Raw genomic sequence first — 6421 nt, forward strand, 5'->3', positions numbered from 1 at the left:
CGGTCAAGAAGGCAAACGGTATGCTGGCCTTCATAGCAAAAGGGTTAGAATACAGGAACAGGGATACCTTGCTGCAGCTGTACAGGGCACTGGTGAGACCACACCTCGAGTACTGTGTACAGTTTTGGTCGCCTCATCTGAGGAAGGATGTTCTTGCCATGGAGGGGGTGCAGCGGCGATTCACCAGGCTGATACCAGGAATGGCGGGAATGACCTATGAGGAGAGACTATGTAGTTTAGGGATGTACACACTGGAGTTTAGAAGATTGAGAGGGGACCTCATAGAAGTGTATAAAATTCTGACAGGTCTAGACAGACTGGATGCAGAAGGAATGTTTCCCTTGGCGGGTGAGAACAGAACTAGAGGACATAATTTAAGGATAAGGGCTAAACCATTTAGGACAGAGATGAGGGGGAATTTCTTCACTCAGAGAGTGGTGAACCTGTGGAACTCATTGCCACAGAGGGCAGTGTACGCCAGCTCATTAAATATATTTAAGAGGGAATTAGATATATTTCTACGGGCAAAAGGGGTTAAGGGTTACGGAGAGAAGGCGGGGACGGGATACTGAATTAAAGGATCAGCCATGATCTCATCGAATGGCGGAGCAGGCACGAAGGGCCGAATGGCCTACTCCTGCTCCTATCTTCTATGTATCTATGTATGTAACACGACCGAGCACACAGAAGCTGACACACTGACCATAAGTTGACTGAACACAGAGGAACTGACCCATTGACCACAACCTGACCGAACACACAGAAACTAACCCACTGATCACAACCTGATCGAACGTACAGAAACTGTACAACTGACCACAAACTTTCTGAACACACAGAAACTGACCCACTGGCCACAATCTGACCGAACACATAGAAACTGACCCACTGACCACAACCTGAGCGGACACACAGAAACTGAACCACTGACCACAACATTTCTGAACAGACAGAAACTGACACACTGACTACAACCCGACCAAGCACACAGAAGCTGACACATTGACCACAACTTGACTGAATACACAGGAACTGACCCATTGACCACAACCTGACAGAACAGACAGAAACTGACCCACTGACCACAAACTGTCCGAACACACAGAAACTGGCCCACTGACCACGACCTCTCTGAGCACACAGAAACTGACCCACTGACCACAACCACACCGAGCACACAATAATTGGTCCAATGACCACAACCTGACAGAAAACACAGAAACTGACCCACAGACCACAACCAGACTGAGCACACAGAAACTGACCCACAGAACAAAACCTTTCCGAAAACACAGAAACAGACCCACTGACCACAAGCTGACCGAAAACACAGAAACTGACCAACTGAACACAACCTGAGCGAACACACAGAAAATGACCCACTGACCACAACCTGACCGAAAACGCAGAAACTGACCCACAGACCACAACCAGACTGAACACACAGAAACTGACCCACAGACCACAACCAGACTGAACACACAGAAACTGACCCACAGAACAAAACCCTTCCGAAAACACAGAAACAGACCCACTGACCACAAGCTGACCGAACACACATAAACTTACCCCCTGTCCAGAAGCTGACCGAAAACACATAAACTGACACACTGACCACAACCAAATCGAGCATACAGAAGCTGAACAACTGACCACAACCTGACCGAACACCCAGAAGCTGACCCACTGACCACAACCTGGCCAAACACGCAGAAACTGACCCACTGACCACAACCTGTCCGAAAACACAGAAACTGACCCACTGACCACAACCAGACCGAACACACAATAACTGAAATATTGAACCCAACCAGACAGAAGACACAGAAACTGACCCGCTGACCTGATGCTGATCGAAAACAAAGAAACTGACCCACTTAAAAAAACCTGACCGAAAACACAGAAACTGACCCACTGACCACAATAAGACCAAGCACACAGTAAGTCACCCACTGAACACAACATGACCAAAAACACAGAAAATGACCCGCAGACCAGAAGCTGATTGGAAACCCAGAAATTGACACACTGAACACAACGCGACCGAACACACAGAATCTGATACAATGACTACAATCTGTCCGAACACGTAGAAACTCACCCACTGACCACTTCCTGAGCGAAAGCACAGAAACTGTCCCACTGACTGCAACCTGAACAAACACACAGAAACTGACCCACGGACCACAAGCTAACCGAACACACAGAAACTGATCCACTTACCACAACCTGAACAGAGACACAGAAACTGACCCACTGAACACAACCTGAACGAACACACAGAAAATGACATGTTGACCACAACCTGACCGAACATGCAGAAACTGACACACTGACCACAACCTGAACGAGCCCAGAGAAACTGACACACTGAGCTCAACGTGACCGAGCACACATAAGCTGATATGTTGAACATAAACTGACCGAACACACAGAATCTGGCCCACTGACAACAATCTGACCAAACACACAAAAGCTGACACAAAGACCACAGCCTGACTGAGCAGAAAATACTGACCCACTGACCACAACCTTACCGACCACACATTAGCTAATCCAATGACCACAACTTGTCCGTAAATGCAGAAACTGACCAACAGACCACAACCTGACCGAAAGCACAGAAACTTTCCTCCAGACCACAACCTGACCAAACACACAGAAACTGATCCAATGACCACAACCTGACCAAACACACAGAAACAGTCACACTGACCACCACCTGACCAATCACAAAAAAACTGGCCCACTCACCACAACCTGATCGAAAACAAAGAAATTGAACCATTGTCCACAACGTCTCTGAACACACAGAAACTGAGCTACTGACCACAACCTGACCGAACACACAGACACCGACCCACTGAACACAACCAGACCAAGCACACAGTAGCTGACCCACTGAACACAACCTGGCAGAACACACTGAAACTGACCCACAGACTACAACCAGGCTGAGCACACAGAAACTGACACACAGAACACAACCTGACAAAAAACACAGAAACTGACACACTGACCACAAGCTGACCGAAAACACAGAAACTGACCAACTGACCACAACCTATACGAAAACACAATAAGAGACCCACTGACCACAACCAGACCGAACACACAGAAACTGACCCACTGCCCACAACCTGTACGAAAACACAGAAACTGACCCACTGATCACAACCAGACCGAGCACACAGTAACTGATCCAATGACCCCAACCTGTCCGAACACGCAGAAACTCACCCACTGACCTCTACCTGAGCGAACACACAGAAACTGACACATTGACAACAAGCTGAACTAAACACACATAAAGTGACCCATTGACCAGAACTGACCAAACACAGATACTGATTCACTGAACACAACCTGAACAAACACTCAGATACAGACCCACTCACCACAACCTGAACAAACACACAGAAACTTACCCACTGACCACAACCTGAACGAACACACCGAAACTGACATTCTGACCACAACCTGATCGAACACACATAAACTGACACACTGACCATAAACTCAACGTACACAGAGAAACTGACCCACTGAACACAACCTGACTGATCACACAGAAACTGAAATGTTGACCACAAACTGACCGAACACACAAAATCTGGCCCACTGACAACAACCTGACGAAACACACCGACACTGACCCACACACCACAACCTGAGGGAGCACAAAGAAACTGACCCACTGAACACAATATGAACAAACACACAGAAACTAATCCAATGACCACAACCTGACCAAACACGCAGTAGGTGACCCACAGACCACAACCTGACCTAACACACAGAAACTCACCCACTGACCACAAGCTGACCTAACACACAGAAACTGTCCCACTGACCGCAACCTGCCCAAACATACAGAAACTGACCAGCTGACCACAAGCTGACCAAACACGCAGTAGGTGACCCACAGACCACAAGCTGACCTAACACACAGAAACTCACCCACTGACCACTACCTGAGCGATAGCACAGAAACTGTCCCACTGACCGCAACCTGCCCAAACATACAGAAACTGACCAGCTGACCACAAGCTTGCCGAACACACAGAAACTGACCTACTGACCACAAAATGAGCGAATACACAGAAACTGATCCAATGACCTAAACCTGTCCGAACACGCAGAAACTGACACACAGAACACAACCTGACCGAACACACAGAAACAGACCCACTGACAACAACCTGACCGAGCACAGAGTAACTGTCGGCCAGAACACAGCCTGACCGAGTACACAGAACCTGACCCGTTGACCAGAAGTTGATGAAAGACTCAGAAACTGACCCACTGATCACAACCCGACCGAGCAAACAGAAACTGACACACTGAACACAAGTTGACTGAACACACAGGAACTGACCCATTGACCACAACCTGACCGAACACACAGAAACTAATCCACTGACCACAACCTGATCGAACATACATAAACTGTACCACTGACCACAAAATTTCTGAACACACAGAAACTGTACCACTGACCACAACCTTTCTGAACAGACAGAAACTGAAACATTGAATACAACACGACCGAGCACACGGAAGCTGACACACTGACCACAACCTGACTGAACACACAGGAACTGACCCACTGACCACACCCTGACTGATCAGACAGAAACTGACCCACTGACCACAACCTGATCGAACACGCAGGAACTGATCACAGACCACAACCAGACCAAGCACACAATAATTGGTCCAATGACCACAACCTGACAGAACACCAGAAACTGATCCACAGACCACAACCAGACTGAGCACACAGAAACTGACCCACAGACCAAAACCAGACTGAGCACACAGAAACTGACCCACAGACCACAACCAGACTGAGCACACAGAAACTGACCCACTGACCAAAACCTGACAGAACACCAGAAACTGACCCACTGACCACAACCTGATCGAACACACAGGAACTGATCACAGACCACAACCACACCGAGCACACAATAATTGGCCCAATGACTACAACCTGACAGAACACCAGAAACTGACCCACAGACCACAACCAGACCGAGCACACAGAAACTGACCCACAGAACACAACCTATCCGAAAACACAGAAACTCACCCACAGACCACAACCTGACAGAACACCAGAAACTGACCCACAGACCACAACCAGACTGAGCACACAGAAACTGACCCACAGACCAAAACCTATCCGAAAACACAGAAACAGACCCACTGACCACAAGCTGACTGAAAACACAGAAACTGACCAACTGAACACAACCTGAGCGAACACACAGAAAATGTCCCACTGACCACAACCAGACCGAACACAAATTAACTGAAATATTGAACCCAACCAGACAGAAGACACAGAAACTGACCCGCGGACCTGATGCTGATCGAAAACAAAGAAACTGACCAACTTAAAAAAACCTGACCGAAAACACAGAAACTGACCCACTGACCACAATAAGACCAAGCACACAGTAAGTCTCCCACTGAACACAACATGACCAACAACACAGAAAATGACCCGCTGACCAGAAGCTGATTGGAAACACAGAAATTGACCCACTGAACACAACGCGACCGATCTTACAGAAACTGACATGTTGACCACATCCTGACCGAACACACAGAATCTGGCCCACTGACAACAACGTGTCCGAACACAAAGAAACTGACCCACACACCAAAACCTGACTGAGCACACAGAAACTGACCCACTGACCACAACCTTACCGAACACACAGAATCTGATGCAATGTCCACAACCTGTCCGAACACGTAGAAACTCACCCACTGACCACTTCCTGAGCGAAAGCACAGAAACTTTCCCAATGGCCGCAACCTGAACAAACACACAGAAACTGACCCATTGTCCACAGGCTGACCGAACACACAGAAACTGATCCAGTGACCACAACCTGAACAAACACACAGAAACTGACCCACTGTCCACAAGCTGACCGAACACACATAACTGATCCAGTGACCACAACCTGAACAAACACACAGAAACTGACCCACTGACCACAAACTGAACAAAGACACAGAAACTGACCCACTGAATACAACCTAAACGAACACACAGAAACTGACATGTTGACCACAAACTGACCGAACACGCAGAAACTGACACACTGACCACAACCTGAACGAACCCAGAGAAACTGACACACTGAGCTCAACCTGACCGAGCACACAGAAGCTGATATGTTGAACATAACCTGACCGAACACACAGAATCTAGCCCACTGACAACAACCTGAGCAAACACTCATAAGCTGACCCACAGACCACATCCTGACTGAGCAGAAAAAACTGACCCACTGACCACAATCTGACCGACCACACAATAACTAATTCAATGACTACAACCTGACCGTAAATGCAGAAACTGACCAACAGACCACAACCTGACCGAAAACACAGAAACTCA

Source organism: Somniosus microcephalus, unplaced genomic scaffold (assembly GCF_052327205.1).
Source record: "Somniosus microcephalus isolate GS21.2 unplaced genomic scaffold, FLI_Smic_1.0 unresolved_chr6, whole genome shotgun sequence".
NCBI classification, from domain to species: Eukaryota; Metazoa; Chordata; class Chondrichthyes; order Squaliformes; family Somniosidae; genus Somniosus; species Somniosus microcephalus.